Here is a 15,680-nt window from a genome sequence, read left to right as displayed (position 1 = left end):
AGTGGTGTTGAGACGAGCGTGATGAAACTTAGGCTGGCAAAATAATCGCGTTCCCGGGTGTCAGGCACACTGGTCTGATTTGCAGGTCATTGTGGAAAATGGACTGTTGATCCAACCGTGTGTCTGGCGGTCTTGAGAGTCTGGAACAGGTGTATGGACAGATCTCCCTGCGAGTTGCTGGGACCCTGCCAAGCTCCTACCTGTGAGGTTCTGACCTCATCCTCCCTCCGTACCCCATCCACAGAGCTGAAGTTTGTTCCAACTCGTTTTTGACAAAAGGAGACAGTTGAGAACTTTCTCTTGCTCTCAGTGGTCATGGCTTGGCTTGACCACGTCTACCTGAAACCAGATGTTTAGCATCCAGCTAGTGGTAATACTAACCTTTTTTTCACATGATAAGGGTAACTCCCTCCTGGAAACCTTTCATAGGGTGCAATTCTTGTCACTTGAACATTCATTTACTGTTCAAAGGAAGCAATTTTATATGTTCCAGAAATACAAATCGATACTTGTGTCTCCTAAAACAACTCCAGGACCTGTTAGAATGGACACAGCCCCTTCAGTAGTTGTATTGGGTACCGAATAAAACTTCACAGTGTTGTTGGTGGTGGTGGTGTTGAAATAGCTGTTGACCTCTTCTCATTAAGCTCCCCTGGAGCTGGTACACATAACACAGGGTGTTTGCAAACAAAAACCAGGCATGCACTCAGTGTTTCAAAACGTTCAAGCTTTCATGGGAAATAAAATAAAATGTGAAAATCAGGGCTAGAGATGCCCATTGAAACAGTACAGTTTAGGGACCATGGTGCACGAGACTGCACGTCACCAGATCCTGGAGAGGGGGTTTCTCCACGTGTCTGAAGACGGCCTCGTGGCCTCTAGTCTGGGGCTCGGTTGCTCAGGGGTGTCATGTAGTCCCAATCCATCTTTGCGTGGGGATGAAAGCGCTTAGGAGCTGGAGGAGGGACAGTGTGTGAACCTCCTCCTACCATTGTGTTCCTGCCCCCTGAGCAGGTACGTATTGGGGTGTTGAGTCTGGAATGGAAACCTCTCTTTCTGTTAATTCACCTTTTTAGGAGTGAGTATATATTTTCTTAGTTTGCTTTTTAAATTTAACTTCCAAAAACCTTCTGGGTAAACTCAAAACAACTGGCATTGTTATGTTGTACGAATATTAGAAAGTTTCAGTGAGAGACTTTAACCAGCTTATTATCTTAGTTTATGCAGAATGGTACATTAAACTCTTAACCTTTTAAAAATAAATGATATCTAAAATTTAAAGATACCTAACACAATTTCACTTTTGGCTCAAGTTTTAAGTTTATTAGAATGCATTTAAAAATGTTTATCATCGCCCAAGGACATGTTTTCATTGCTTTTAGAGAGACAGGAACGGAGGGAGGGAGGCAGTGAGGGGTGGGGGAAGAGAGAAACATTGATGCGAGAGAGAAACATTGGTTGGTTGCTGTCCCGTATGCGCCCTGACTGGGGCTGGAACTGCAGCCTGGATATGCGCCCCGACTGGAAATCAAACCTGCGACCTTTGGGTCTACAGGATGATGCTCCAGCCAACTGGGCCACACCAGCCAGGGCTAGAATGCATTTTTAAATATAATCCCATGGAAATCGAAAATATGATTTATAAATTGCTTTTCTGCTTTTTAAAATATTCACTAGTATTAGCAAACACTAACTTTCATTCATCAAAACGGAAATTGGTGATTTCCATTAAAATTTTTACTTTCTGTGATGTCATTAAATGTAGCTGAACATTCAGCATGTTTGTATATCAGTGCCGTGTATGGCTAAGACATTGGATTTGTGCATGTGCCAGTTTTTAGCTCTGATATTGCCCATGGGATTTCTGCTGTGTGTGGAGTTTGCTTGGTGCAAACAGGTGCTTGTCTTAAGGCAGGAGTGTCAAACTCATGTTCACCGGGGGCCACATCAGCCTCGTGGTTGCCTTCAGAGAGCCGAATGTAGAGCTCCTTGCCCCTAGTAAGGAGTAGTTACATTTATACAGTCCTAAAACTACATTTGGCCCTTTGAAGGCAACCATGAGGCTGATATGGGCCCCGGTGAACATGAGTTTGACACCTCTGCCTTAAGGCTTAGGAGCCTGTGATTGCCATGTGCCAGTGGCATTCAACACACAGCTGTTAGTAAAAGAACCATTCTTGGGCCACAGTCACCAGAATGTCAATGATGATCTTTGGCTTCTAGTTAGAGGGACTCCCAGATGTCTAGAAAGAAGCCCAGACATATATTGTGTATTGGTGTGGCTTTCTCTGTAAGTGTGGGTTCTTAGACTTGATGGGAGGTACATCAGCTGCCCCGCCTCCGGAGACGAGGATGCGTGAGATGGCCAGGCCGCCATCCTCTTTGACCTGACCAACCACATCATTGCGACAGGCCTTCAGCACGGTGGCATTCGAGAGCCAGGCTGACTCCCGGTAGCCATTGAGAAGCCAGGTCTTCCTGTAAAGAGAAAAGTTAATCTAAGCCAAGGTTCATTGGCCACCCATGTTCTCAGTTGCCTCCCAAAAGGTCTTCAGAAATCGTGTGGAAATTTTCATGCTCCCCATACCTTTCTTTTCCATCTTGGCAAAATGCTACTGTTATGATAATGTGCTTCAGGGACTTCATGATTCGTGATTATGTCGGTTACGTGCACGATTATTTAATTACACTAACTGACTCAGTCATTCAGCAAATACCGAATGAACAACAATACAAAACGAATCTGTTGAGCACCTGCTGTTGTCTGGGCAGTGACTTAGTGCTGGGGTGACGTCAGTAAAAAGGTGAGAGTGGGCCCTTCCTCCTGGACTTTGTGGTGTGGTGTTAATGACAAACTGAACAGACAAGTAAATGAACAAGTAGAAATCAAGATGAGTACTATGGAAGGAAAAAACGTTACTCTGGGAAAGCGGTGGGTGGTCTAATTTGATTGCAGGCTGCCAGGGAGACTGGTCTTCAGCATGTGTGGCCACTGAGTGTGACAGCTGCATGGGGTGGTGTCTGGCCTCACTGTTGTGCCTTTGCCAGGCTTTTGAAAACGAACCCCTTTTGCCAAAGAACCCACCTTCTCCTTGATCAGAAAAGCCAGTTCCTTTTGGGGCTAGTGGATTTGAAGTTCTGATGTAGCCGACTGCTTAGTTGGGTTATTTGTAAAAGACTGTTAACGACAGAGGGTATTTCTATGTCATTTGTCAATTTTATCTCTCATTAGTTTCTCTCATCTGATTGCAGTGCAAACTTGTGATTGAAATGTGGATCCTATTCAGGCTCATGGACTTTACTGATTCTGTTTGTGGTTGAACTGAGTGAAACATTTTCTTCTATTGTGTGTGCTTAATGGCAAATGTTGTAAACACAGAAGCCAAGTCGCTCACTTGGAGAACTTAATGAGAAACTGTAATCTTTCCTTATTACGTCTTCTTTTCTTCTTCTTCTTCCCCATGTTGTTTTTCATGGGCCTTGTCCATCTTGTTTGGGGAGTTAATATGGGCCTGGAGATCTCAGGTGCAATTATCAGCAGAGACACACGTTTTCTGTTGGAGCTTGGGTAGGGCCCTGCTGAGGGACGGCTCATCTCCCTTGGTTAATTAGACAAAGTTGTTAGGGTTGTTTCTGCCCCTGCGCACTGCCCGTGTGTGCACAGAGGGAGCAGCCGGACAGACCTGCTGGGTAAAGGCCGGCACCTCTAGCACCTGAGGGAGTTTTAGACCCTGTGGCCTAGAGGAGGTGGCTTTGTTCGTCCTGGAACAATTCCAGTTGCCACTTCTTGTCTTCCTGTTTCATAGCTCCTTTTTGGCAAACAATGAAAAGACTGCAAAGCAAACAAACATCCCCATGGAGTTACTTTGAACAGGTCAGGGTGTATTGTTCAAGATCATTATTGTGGTCTCCGGGCCTTCAAAGGGAGCGTGGGGTGGCTGTGTGTGACATTTGCTGTGTCGCTTATTTCCCTTCTCTGTGTTTTATGGATCAGTTCTTTGTATGTTAAGAAGACATGGAAATGATCTCTGTGTTAGTTTGTCTTCTCCTATTGGGGCAAAAAAGGGGATTCCTCATGATGAAGTGTCAAATTCTTAGCCTGAAGATGACTTCACAGAACCAAATTTGTGGCTTCTTGCATCTCAACAAATGGCTTGAGTTCTTGTGGGCTAACCTCAGAATTGAGTAATCTTTTTTCCTTTGATTTGTTTTCCCTTTGCCAATTTTTATCTGTTTGTACTTACTCTGTGGGACTGTAGGTGTTTGAGCTCTCTCCATGGCTTTTTGGTGTGAAATAGAGTCGAAGTAGATGCTCACGAAGGCAGGCAAGTGTACACATGGGCGTGTGTGCACGCGTGCCTCTGTGTGTGCACCTGTGGCTGGGAGCAGGGGCTCTGCAATGGGGTGAGCTAGCGTCTGGCAGGGTGAATCTGAAACCGGGAAAGCCGGCGTTTGGGCTGCCTGTCTGTCACCTGCCATACCCGATAAGCAGAGACAGGGACTGCACCTTTCTAGGCGTGTGTTCAGGAGGCCGATGATCTGAGAAGACGGTGGGTTTGTACCCTGACAGACCGTCTTACCTCCCCTTTCAAGTCAGCCTTTTTTGTAAGGGGGCAAAAGTGTAGGTAAAGGGTCTGCAATTTAAGAGAAAAACCTGGAGGTAAGGGATCTGGGGCTCAGGAAAGAGGTTAATCAGATAAAAGCTACAGTCTGGCAGTTTCCCTAAAGTCCTTTCATCTGCTCACTGGTCATTCTCTTTATCTGTGTCCTGGGCTGTGGACTGTGTTTTCCTGGAACACAGTGGCTTGGATACCACCTTGATTGCCTGTGGTCTCTCCTGGAGCACAGAAATCAACCAGCTTGTTGTCTCCTGGAGTGAGGGTGGGCCATGCCTGCAGTTCTTGAAACAATGGCTTTCTTTTCTTTCTTTTAATTTTTATTGTTATCCAGTTACAGTTGTATGCCTTTTCTCCCCATCCCTTCACCCCACCCCAGCTGAACCCACCTCCCTTCCCCCCTCCACCCTCCCCCTTGATTTTGTCCCTGTGTCCTTTATAGTAGTTCCTGTAATCCCCTCTCCTCACTGTCCCCTCCCCACTCCCCCCTGACTATTGTTAGATTGTTCTTAACTTCACTATCTCCAGTTATATTTTGTTTGCTTTTTTCTTCTGTTGATTATGTTCCAGTTAAAGGTGAGATCATATGGTATTTGTCCCTCACCGTCTGGCTTATTTCACTTAGCATAATGCTCTCCAGTTCCATCCATGCTGTTGCAAAGGGTATAAGCTCCTTCTTTCTCTCTGCTGCCTAGAATTCCATTGTGTAAATGTACCATAGTTTTTTGATCCACTCATTTGCTGATGAGCACTTAGGTTGCTTCCAGTACTTGGCTAAACAATAGCTTTTCACATGTATTAATAACTAAGCTTATTAACTATTACCTGAAACTAAAATTTTCCCACTCTTGACTCCCCCATCAAACCAAGTTAAGTGACTTAATCTTTCTGAGTTTCAGTTTCCTCATCTGTAAACAGTGGGTACCTCACAGAATACCAGTAAGGATCAGGGAGAAAGCCCCCCTTGAGTCGGCAGCCCACAGGCCGTGAGTTCTCACAGGCCAGTGCCTTGCCTTGTGGTTCTTTTCCAGAATCACAGTTTCCCACTTAAAAATGTTCCATTAGCTCTGACAAGTGTGCCTCAGTGGATTGAGCGCTGTGAACCAAAAAGTTGCTGGTTGTCTTGGTTTGATTCCCTGGTCAGGGCACATGCCTGGGTTGTGGGCCAGATTCCCAGTGGGGGGCGTGTGAGAGGCAACTGATTGATGTTTCTCTCCCTCTCTCCTTCCCTTCCCCTCTCTCTAAAAATAAATAAAATCTTTTTAAAAAGTTCCATTAAATTTTGTATTGATATGTGTTTGTGCTAGTGACTGAAACTTATTTAAAAAACCGCCAACTATAAAAGAAGACATGAAAAGATTATTTTAAATAAAAATAACTTTATAGCCGGAGGGAGCCTGATTTGTAAGGTAACTTGCCCTTCAGGGTCCTGAGCAGGTTTGAAGTGGGAGGACTCTGGGTTGTGGCGGCTCCTGCCAGTGTGCATGTCCCCCCCTCCTTCCCCGGCACTGACAGGGTGATGGGCAGGTGCTAGGGCCCTGCCAGCCCTGCTTCTTTAACCCTGCCGAGGGGCCCAGAGGTCCCACGGTATCAGGGGCTGAAGTTGGGGGACTCTGAAGAATTGACAGCCATCAAAAGAGATTCGTTCTCATCCCAGGTTCACTCTCAGTTTGGAATGTTCTAGGGACAGAGTGCAGGCATTTTGAGGGCTGAGGTCCGTGAGGCAGCCAGCCCTCTCAGGCAAGCACACTCGTCCACAGGCATTCCCTGACTCTCCGGCTCCGTCTCTGTCCACCTCTCTGTTTGTCTCTTTCTCTGTCTTCGTTTCCAATCAGACCCGTAGGAAAGAATCAGAAAGAGCTTTCCTAGCTGGGATAACATAATATAGTCTCCGGCCTTGAGATTGCCATGCCGATCGAAATCCAACTGGACAGTGTCTTTTGGTTGTGAGCCCAGAGTGGACGTTTCTGATAGACAGATTTGTGCCCAAATATTTGCAGCCACTTTCTCCTGTGCCTCGGGTTCATCCACAGAGTGGCAGGGAGTCACAGTTCCCCGAGCACTGGGAGTAGCAGCCACGGGTCTCTCCTTCTATGCCAGCAACTAGAAGGCCATCCCTTGGACTCACCACAAACTCCTTTAAAAAAAAATCCCAAGTTTTGAAAACATTTCTCACCCTGGTTAGCCAGGACAGTGGCACCAAGTAGGATTGTCATCCCTTACTTTGCGTTCCTTACCCTCCTCTTGCCTTTCAAGGGGACAGAGGCCCAGAGCGTCATCACTGGCCTGCCACTTAAATGTATCTGCAGAAACTACAGTGACAAAAGTCCACACCCAGCTCTGAGTATCATGTGGTTTTTTGAACATTGTGTCATTGACTGAGAGATAAACACGGGTGACGTGTTCCTGGGACAGCGAGAGGATGTGGTGTTCCTGATGTTAAGGGCGTGCCACGTGGGGAGGCTGTTCAGCTGTTTTCCTAGGCAGGGGTGTGCTCATAAATGGGGCGACCCCGGGTCAGCTCTGCGGGGCAGTGCAGCTTCAGTGTACTCGTAAGGGACCCTTGAATTCGGCCTTCAGATAAATGGGCCTCCCAGGCGTGACAGGATTACTGATTCAGTGCTCAGTCTATTTGATGTGTTGGATATTTGAACCAAATTAGACAGTTGCTTCTGTGGGTCATGTGATCATTTGGACCTTTATTAGGGTGACCACGTAACATTCATGTAATTTATTGTCTAAACCTAAGTGTACTGGGACAAGGTATAACTCGGGATATTATGGTTTCTGTGAACTTAAGTAACCTGTTCTAATCTATATAGTTTGCTCAGATACAGTGTTGGTCTCTGTGTTCACTGTGTGTAGCAGCCTGAGAAAACATCTGGCTTTGCAGCAGGGAGTTTGGAGGAGACAGACCAGGTCCTCAGCTCTGTGGAGCTGACGGGGCCAACTGCAGGGCTCGTTAACCTTGACACGGAAGGAGACCTTGGAGCTGGCAGTTCCATCCACACACTTGGTTCAGGGTATAAAAGCCTCAGTACTAGTTCTGGAACCTCATGGTTTCAGACCGGGAATGGGAGGTCTGGGCTGTGGGAAATCTTGCCGCTGAACCTAGGATCTTGATGGAATGGTGGGTCCAGGAGGCCCATCTGTATGTGGATCTTGGACAATGTGTGATTAGGGTCATTCACCTGGAAAGGGATTGGCTGGAGCTAGGGAGGCAGAGCCCTAGCAGGGCTTCCCATGAGGAGGGGAGGAAAGAGAGAAGGGTAGGGATGAGCCGGAGAACCAGGTCCAGCAAAACCAAGGTGGAGCTGATGCCACACGGGGGCGCTGGGGCTGAAATCTAGTTCCTTACATCTTGGTCTTTCAGAGTGAACACAGTAGAGGGACCGGAGGATCTACCACAGCTGTGGCAGTACCATCAGTTTGGAACCGCGGGGTGGCAGAATTCCTTTTGGGGATCCTGGACTGGGCCGGTGCACTGAAGTCACTAGTGTGTGTCTGCCCTTTCCCCTGTCCCCAGAGCTGCTCTTAGACACTCTTCAGCACCTGCCACCGTGTCGTGCACCCAGTATATGCACGTATTTATTTATGAAGGGAGAGGCCCCAAAGTACAGCTTGATGTTTGGGTGAGTTACGTGTGGGCCTCTAGGCTTACAGTGTTTGGACTCAGAGAGGGTTTGACTGGACATGGCCTGAGAGACCGTTGCAGTCCAGTGTTGGTAAAGCTGGCTGTGAACACAGAGATTCCTGCATCTCACCCCCGAGGACTCCGATTTCCCAGGTGCAGAGTGAGGCCCAGGGATCTGTGATTTTAGAAAGTGCCCCAAGTAATTGTAATGGTCAGCGAGTTGGGGGAAGGTCTTACCTACCAGTGCCTCCCTTCACAGACGAAAACACAGAGGCACAGAGAGGAGGGTGTGGACATCTGTCTCATTGGCTGAGCTGGCCTCTGCACAGCTGTGATTTGGCTGAAATTCAAGCTCTGGCAGGTGCCACTGGGCAGATACAGTATATATTTCATTGCCGTTTGCATAAAAACCCAAATAAGCCAACCGGGCTGCTCATGACAGCAGCTTCCTGACCCTCGTGTATTTCCTTCTCTTTTCCTCTCTGTGCTTCTGGGTTTCACTGTTGCCTCTTTCTTCCCTCTGTCCCTTTTACCCTTCTGCTGCATTGCATTGTGTGACTTTGATCAGATCTCTTCCTCTTTCTTCTTCTAGTTCCTTTCTGTGAGGGAGTCTGATAGTTAATATTTAACGTACTGGTAACTCAGCTGGAGTGGGCTGCAGTGGTTGACTCCTGCTCCTGGCTTGGAGTCCTCTTCTCCTGAGATACAGTGACCAACGTGGATAGAAGGCGCGAGGCTCTGTGGATGAGCAGATATTATACAGCAGGTAGGCCCGAGGACCCTGTCGCACTGTCCTTCTGCTCCCAACTGGATTTGCCCTTGGCTTTTCTCATAATTCCAAGGCAAAGCAGGAGTAGAGCAGGCTGATTTCCCTTTCCCTTGACCTCAGATGGACTTGATTTCACGCCAGTGGTGCCCTTGGCTTCTCCCGCTCTCTGGGCTCCAGAATGCAGACTCCCTGCGGCTCCTGCCCGCTGTCTTGTGGATTCTCCACTGTGCCCTGCCGAGCTGGGTGCATCCCCTGAATTCACTGGATTAACCACCGCGGTTTCTGCCAGAGCAATACTCTCTCCCGCTTCCACGGCTTTCTGGTGGCTGCCGCCCAGCGGTCCCTGCCTGTGGGTGTCTCCCAAGTTTCTCATCCCCCTGTCCAAGCAAGCTCATCCTTCTACTTTTTTCTTTATGTTTCTCTCCTCTTTTGCTTCTAATTCACGTTTTTGGTCATCATAACTGAAGAAGTACTTCTCTAGGACAAAAAGCCTTCTGAGTTTTATCTCCCATTTGTAATTAATCGAGCCATTACTTTTTCTTGCTTCACTTTAATTAAGCTCTTCTTTACAAATTATTTTACTATATGTTTTGTTGGTTTTTAATATAATCCCTTTCCCCAATATACACATATGTTTAAACTGGTCTGAAATGTGGGTGCATTTTACAATTCAGGGGGTCGTAGTTTGGCAGCTTTCTGTCCCCCCCCACCAAAGGTACATAATTTAGTTCACACAGCATCTTCAGACACTGGTTTTGCAGAATCTGTAAAAAGCCTAGGGAAAATGAAAGCCAGCTTTAGTTGAGATTCAGAATTTTGCGATAATGAGGGAGATGCCTGCCAGTATGCCTAACTCTCAAGGTAATAAGATATTTTCCAGGAAAATGTGATGATCTGGACTTTGAGTAACGTTGGGTGAATCATTATGCCTTATGAAGCCCTTCTCTTATGGTCGGAGCCGCTGTGATATTAAATAGTGCCGACTCCATAAAGGACTCTACCTAGGGGAGGCCTATGGTTTATGAATGTTTCAGTGAGTGAAAGCAAAATCTCCATTTTGGATCTCTATGTTGAAAGATTTACAAAGCAAATACTACAGATTAATTCCTGCGTCAGAATATGGAGGTTTCCAGTGCTTTTGTCTCTAGATTTTCTTTCTGAAGACAAAAGAAATGTATGTTTTAGCCGTTGACACCATTCACTTCATAGTACTACATGGGCTATGCTTTACCCAGAAACGAGGTCAGGTTTTTACACCTGGACAAACTCATTTCCATCCATTACCAGGTTTTTGTTTTTTCGCTTTATTTTTGTGAATTCTCCATTTCTTTGCTCTATAAAAATTGGATCCTGTTGAGCCACTTAGTTATGAAGTAATGAAAAATTTAGTTAGGTTTTCCTTGTCAAATGGATACACAAGTATCCAAACAATTTTTTAGAGATTTGTACTTAGCTGCTGAGTAGTTCCAGAGAAGGTCCCTCTGCAACCTTCACCTCCTGCCTCATCAAGTACATTGTCCCCACAGCCCAGTGCCTGTCCTGGCACTCTGGCCAGCCTGGCCACTGTGTGTGACTTCCTCCAGGTGCATACAGAGTGCTGGAAAGTCCGTTAAAGGGACAAGCAAGAGCTGCGGCCCTGAGTGATCATGCATAGAAAGATGTGGTGACCGTTCCCGAGAGTAATTTAGTCCCCAGCCTGCCCCTTTCCTTTTAGAGCATCTCCACGGAGTGCGTGCCAGTGCTCCCGTACGTGGCTCATGCGTAGCCACGGAGCGCGCGCCAGCGCTCGTGTAGTAGCTCATGCGCAGCAAATGCGGACTGATTTGATATTATTAGTCAAAGTCCATGATTTGATAGGAAACTTTTCTACTGAAAATCGTGGTACTCTCCAAAATGGACATAATTTGGGGATTCCCCAGCCTCGTTTTGTTCTGTTTTTTAACCCTAGTAGACGGTTGACCCTCACAGTCTTTTAGGCTGTCTCTGGGTCTTCTGGATCTCTACTTGTTTTCTTTGTGCTCTCCTTTGTCTCTGAACATATGGACTGAATCTTATTTTTTAGCTGACCCAGATAACAGAGCAGAGACTAGTCCAATAAACCATCCCAACACCACCAAGTGGGCTGTAGCAGCTGGCTACTTGAAAGCCAAGTTAAATTCAAAATGATGTAGCTGAACCAGAAAATGAACGAGAAGAAAGTGAGGGGAAAATAGAATGCAGCAGGAAAGGAGCAAACAGACACATTTATCCGACGTGAGAGTACATCAGAATGATGCTGTGCGGGCATGGCGAGAAGTCGCCCGCAGGCTGTGACAATCACAAGCCGCTGATGCAGCCACAGGGCCCGAGACTGATTTGGATGAAGACAAGGGTCAGTGGCCTGTTTTATTGAACTAAGAATTGTTTTAAGGAGGAAGAAAAGCCTTTATTGATTGCTGATGCAGTGAGGGTAGGACCAGGGCAGCAAGCGCACAGAAGGCCCGCACTGGGGGTTAATGCTCTGAGGTGGCCGCCTTGTCATTCTTACTGCCCTCACCTCTGAGTCTGTGTTTTGTAAGTGAAATCTGATGGGACAGTGAGGCATGCGCTGAGGTTGTGGAGCTTCAGCTCACAGGTGGTCCCACCTCCCCGGGGTGGGGTCCTTGCCACTCCTTCCCTGCCTCTTGGTGCCAGTCCCGCCCAGCTGTCCCCTCCCCACCCTGCCTTGCATGACAGCCCAGGGCAGTGGCCAAGCTGCATCAGTGCAGGGGGGTGGGGGGGTCCGTGTTCTACCGTGGCCATCTGCCCCTCCCTGGGGCCTGAGCATGGGTGTAAGAAAGGTCTCCTGGGGCCTGTGCCCTGTGGCTGCAGGGTAGGGTGGTTGCATCCTTTGTTCTGGCTGGCAGCACCTTGGTGCATGGAGTGGCCACTGGGCAGGGTCCTCGAACCCACCCTGGATCAAGGTCCCAAATGTCCCTGGGATGGAGGTCCCAGTTATCTTGGGGATCTCCCATTTGTCATGGGTTGGGGCTGTGGACTGGTGGGATGGGGGTATTAACTTCTCCACCCCCAGCAAGGTCTCTGCATTTTCACTTTGCAGTGGACCTCAGAAATTGTGTACACCCCCTGAGAATGGTGCCTCTCCATAGACCCCTCCCTTCAAAGTTTCCCATTGCTGTGCTTCTCAAGGTGTCTTGGGCATCCTGCATTTGGACCACAGCCATCTCTTAATAATTATTCTGCAGCATCCCAGAATCCTCTGACCACTATAGGAATTTTTCTCCAAATTCCTCCATAGGTGAGGTGCTCACTGCAAATTTCTACGGATTCTGTGGGCAGGTAGAGAGGTCACCCTGGAGTTCAGATCAGGCTGTGCCGTGTGACCCTCTTTGCAGGTTCTATTGGTGTTTAGTTCTTCTGCTGAGAACTGCTCTTTACCTCAAAGTAATTCTCAATGGTGGCCAGGCAGATCAATACTTACAGACACGTAGACCTTAGGAATGCAGTCACGTTCAGCAAGGTGTTTAAGAAAATCTCTTATTATGTCTTTGTGGACAAGATGACGTATAGACAAGAATATAGTGGCAAACTGGATGGTCTGCTGTATTCACAAAGTGCCAATTCGTGAATCCCAGTCACGCTGGGGGCAGTTGCTAGTGGGGAGTGACAGTACCACCGTTACTGATGGGTGAAGACTCAGGACATGCAGGTGCCAGCCTGTCAGTGTCGTGGAGCTGGACAAGAAAACAGGTGTGGTTGATGCCACCTTTAAGGTCTGTAGGTTTGAATGATAGGCCATGTCGAACAAGAACAAATTTCATAGGACATACTTAGATTCAAAAATTGCATCTGAAAAGTAGAATCCCTGGGGGTTTTAACTTCCTGTATATTCAGAATAAGCCAGCATGCTGATAGAGCTCTTAAAAAAAAAAAGGTTGTGCTCAAATTATTTGAAAACTTATGGCCACAAAGAATCCTGCACACGAATTTTTAGAGCAGTTTTATTCATAATTGCCAAAAAGAAGCAACCCAGATGCCCAGTGAATGGACAAACTGTGTACATCATACAGTAGAATAACCTTCAGTAATAAAAAGAAATGAGCCATCAAACCATGAAACAACATGGAGGAAACTTAAATACTGCTCAGTGAAAGGAGCCAGTCTGAAAAGGCTACATACTGTGTAGCCTTTTATGACATTATCACATTGTATGACATTACAATCACATACAATGTGATTCCCATTGTATGACATTTGGAAAAGGCAAAACTTTGGAGAGTGTAAGAACACTAGTGGTCACCAGGGTTTGGGGGTGAGGAGGAGGGATACGTAGAGTGTAGGGGATTTTTAGAGCAGTGAAAATACTTGGTGTGATGCTGTGATGGTGCATACGTGACCTTATACATTTGTCAAAACCCATAGAATTTACAACAGGAAGCGTCAACCCTAATGAGAACTGTGGGCTTCAGTTGTATCAATATTGGTTCATCGGTACAACAGTTGTATCACTGATGCAAGATGGGAATACTAAGGGAAACTCCGCAGGGAAAGGAGATAGGGGAGATTTCGGGACTGTGCTTATTTTTTTTATAAACCTAAAACTGCTCTAAAGAAAATAAAGTCTATTAACTAAAAAATACCTGTACAAGTAGAGCTGTGGAGTCCAGAGCAAAGGGATTTAAGGTCCCTCCCAGTTTCCCCACTCTGTAGGCACCAGAGGGCCCTGTGGGAGCGTTTGGTAGGAGAGGGCACCCCCTGGACCCTGGCCAGAGGAGGCACTTCAGGAAGAGTAAAGGAGCCAGGGTGTTTGTCCTGAAGAAGACAAAACTTCAGGAAGTTTCTGCAGCCCTGCTGGGGACTGCTTGGTGTCTTTGAGGAGTGCCCCTGGAATCTCTTACGTCAGTTTGGCACACCGAGTAGACACACTCCCACAAATTGGTGACAGTCCTTCAAGCTGTTTTCATGTGATAACAGGCAGATGGAGAGGCAGAGAATAGCGACTGGGAGAGATTTAGCGGAGTGGTGAGAGAGCTGGCTTAGTGCAATGCCATCTAGGTGCACACCCTGGCCTCACCTGTTCCTGGTCACGGGGCCTTGGGCAGGTTTCCTGACCTCCGTTTGCTCGTCTGTAAAATGGGGATAATGGTAGGTCCTTTCTCGTGGGATTGTTGTAAAGATTAAATGAGGGGACACATGTGAAGTTCTTAGAATAGTGCTGGCAGCAAATACTAGCTTTATTATTCAGCCACAGTTTGGTTCTGTGAGGCAGAACCAGTACCAGAAGGTTGAAGGAGGCAAAGTGCAGTGGAGAGCTTTCTCACTCTTGTGTTCTAGCCTCTTTGAACTCAAGCAGTTCCCTCTGCTTATGCTGTTCCCCGACTTGGAATACATCTGTCTCTTTCCACCTGGCAAAGTCCGGCTCCTCTGGGAAGTCAAAGCTGAAACACCACCTCCTCTCGAGCATTTTCTCTGACTTCTTATGTGCTTACCAGCTCTCTTCTCTCCTCCCACAGCATTTGGAATAGTACTGGGGTTAAACACAGTTGTTTACCTGTCTGCTTCCGGCTCGGTGGGGCAGGCTGAGATCCAGTCACCTGTGTGTTCCCTGCAGCCAGTCCAGCCTCTGACTGATCCTCGTTATGGGATGAAAACAGAATCGCCCTTTCCCGCAGTACAGTGGGATACCGCAGGAAACCGGGTGCTGCAAGACAGGCTGAGCTTCCCGATAGGAGGTGTATTTCAGTAGAGGCGGGTGATGCTAACTGAGGGATTCCTGGACCAGATGGCTGCAGCATCTGCCCGAGAGGCGCCGCAGAGGGCCGGCATCAGAGCTCGGCGGGCCAGCAGCCAGGGGCAGGTTCCTATAAGACAGTTTTCATATAAAGAAAAGATTGGTTGGAAACAATTTTACTTTTTAAAAACTAAATTTTGATTTAATAAGATCATATATTCAAAACCCATTTTTTTCTTTGAGTGTTCCATTTTAGCTAGCATAATCTATTTTGTTTAATAAATCAAGCAGGTTTTAACAACCATTTCCAACACAGTTTTTGGGCGATTGGTTTCATTAAAAAGTTTAGTCATACTCCTCTAAACATTTAAAATGAATTTGTAAAATTTGTATTTTCTCTATTCCCTTTAAGTACATCATCTTCAAAGATTACTAAGGGGGTAGGTACCAAAGAGGCTGTCGAGCCAGCCTGAGAAGTTCCACCAGCCAAGACGGGACCCCTGAGGGTCAACAGAGCCAACACTGCAGCCAACTGAAGCACGTCAAATATGTTGCTAATGACACTAAAAACCCAAGAGGAATGAATCAAACCAGCTTTGTAACCTTTAGGGGACACTAAAGAACTGGTCATTATACTGAAAGCTGGTCAATTAAGAGAAAGAAGCAACTATTGATCCTGCCTCGCCCATGAGACCCATGCCTCCCAGGAACCAAACACCACCGAGGGGAGGCATCTCTGTGTGGATGCGACTGGCTCACACCTGCAGCACGAGTGAAGGGTGTCTCCCGGGTGCCTCTGACAGTGACTGCTAATGTCACAAAAATATAAACTCCAGACACCCACACAGTATGCTCCTCACACCACCACCTGTCATGTCGTTGCACAGAAAAGAAACAGTGGGACCTAAATCTGGTCACGTCTTTGGATCCAGCTGCCAATTTTTACAGCCT

General features: G+C 47.0%; 1 protein-coding gene across 2 annotated transcripts in view; it reads left to right on the top strand.

The window, feature by feature from the left end:
* The window catches only part of RETREG1 (reticulophagy regulator 1), a 112,697-nt gene that overhangs the window by 12,269 nt on the left and 84,748 nt on the right, over window positions 1–15,680 (top strand). Inside the window, exon 1 of one of the 2 annotated variants that reach the window (XM_045186204.3) lies at window positions 8,867–9,016. The exons of the other annotated variant lie outside the window; for it this stretch is intronic. The gene's annotated coding sequence lies outside the window, so the exon portion shown is untranslated. Of the gene's footprint in view, window positions 1–8,866; window positions 9,017–15,680 lie in introns of those variants that run through there. 2 annotated transcript variants of the gene reach the window in all.

This window comes from Desmodus rotundus, chromosome 1, assembly GCF_022682495.2.
Source record: "Desmodus rotundus isolate HL8 chromosome 1, HLdesRot8A.1, whole genome shotgun sequence".
NCBI lineage: Eukaryota > Metazoa > Chordata > Mammalia > Chiroptera > Phyllostomidae > Desmodus > Desmodus rotundus.
This window is presented reverse-complemented; position numbering and strand designations above follow the sequence as displayed.